The sequence below is a fragment of the Saccopteryx leptura genome, chromosome 4 (genome assembly GCF_036850995.1).
Source record: "Saccopteryx leptura isolate mSacLep1 chromosome 4, mSacLep1_pri_phased_curated, whole genome shotgun sequence".
Classification (NCBI taxonomy): domain Eukaryota; kingdom Metazoa; phylum Chordata; class Mammalia; order Chiroptera; family Emballonuridae; genus Saccopteryx; species Saccopteryx leptura.
The window spans coordinates 172,394,561-172,395,839 of NC_089506.1; the positions used below are offsets into that span (position 1 = coordinate 172,394,561).

The 1,279-nt window shown below is 47.7% G+C and overlaps 1 pseudogene; it reads left to right on the forward strand.

Annotated features, from left to right (window-relative positions):
- Positions 1-434: 434 nt before the first annotated feature.
- Positions 435-943, forward strand: LOC136402444 (large ribosomal subunit protein eL29 pseudogene; annotated as a pseudogene).
- The last annotated feature ends 336 nt before the right edge of the window (positions 944-1,279 follow it).

A 1,279-nucleotide genomic window follows, 5' to 3' on the forward strand; every position in this document is an offset into this window, starting at 1 on the left:
GATGATAAAGCAGGGTTCCCCAAACTACGGCCCGCGGGCCGCATGCGGCCCCCTGAAGCCATTTATCCGGCCCCCGCCACACTTCCGGAAGGGGCACCTCTTTCATTGGTGGTCAGTGAGAAAAGCATAGTTCCCACTGAAATACTGGTCAGTTTGTTAATTTAAATTTACTTGTTCTTTATTTTAAATATTGTATTTGTTCCTGTTTTGTTTTTTTACTTTAAAATAAGATATGTGCAATGTGCATAGGGATTTGTTCATAGTTTTTTTATAGTCCGGCCCTCCAACGGTCTGAGGGACAGTGAACTGGCCCCCTGTGTAAAAAGTTTGGGGACCCCTGTGATAAAGGTTAAATGAGGCCATAAGGGAGGGGCCCTAATCCTGTAGGTCTGATACTCTTATAAGAGCTCTCTCTTGCAGTCCCAGGTGCTTTGGGAGCCACAGGCTTAAGTGCAGATATGGCCAAGTTCAAGAACCACACCACACACAACCAGTCCCAAAAAACAGCACAGAAACGTTATGAGAAATCCTAATCACAAAGATACAAACCTCTGAAGGGGATAGACCCCAAATTCCTGAGGAATGTGCACTTTGCCAAGAAGCACAACAGAAATGGCCTGAAGAAGATGCAGACCTACAATGCTAAGACCATGCATGCACATGCCCAGGCTCTCAAGGCCCTTGTCAAGCCCAAGAAGGTGAAGCTCAAGATCCCAAAGGGCGGTAGCCACAAGCTCAACTAAGTTGCCTACATCACTCCCCCCAAGCTTGAGAAACATGCTCATCCTGCATGATCAAGAGTCTCAGGCTCTGCCAGCCAAAGTCCAAGGCCAAGGCTCAAACCAAGCCCCAGACTGTGGCTGCAGCTGCAGCTCTGGCTCAGGGTCCACCTCAGGCTCCAGCTCCTAAAGGTGCTCAGGCCCCCATGAAGGCCCCAGAATAGAGGCCTCTGTTTGCAGATGTAAGGAAGGAGGGACTGGTGTGGCCCCTGGGCTGCTATCTGCATGAGGCTGGTTTCCTACTACGCTATTTGTTTTTGGTTTTTGCGGGGATGAAGGGGTTGATTATTTAGAGAAAAAGTAAGGAAGGGAGGGAGGGAGGGAGAGAAAGATTGATTTATTGTTCCACTTATTTATGCCTTCATTGCTTGATTCTTGTATATGCCCTGACAACACTAACCAACTGAGCTACCCAGCCAGGGCCCTCCTGTGCTATTTGTACAAATAAACCTGAGACAGGATCTTCAACGTTGTTTTTCAAAAAAGGAAATAAGGGTTCT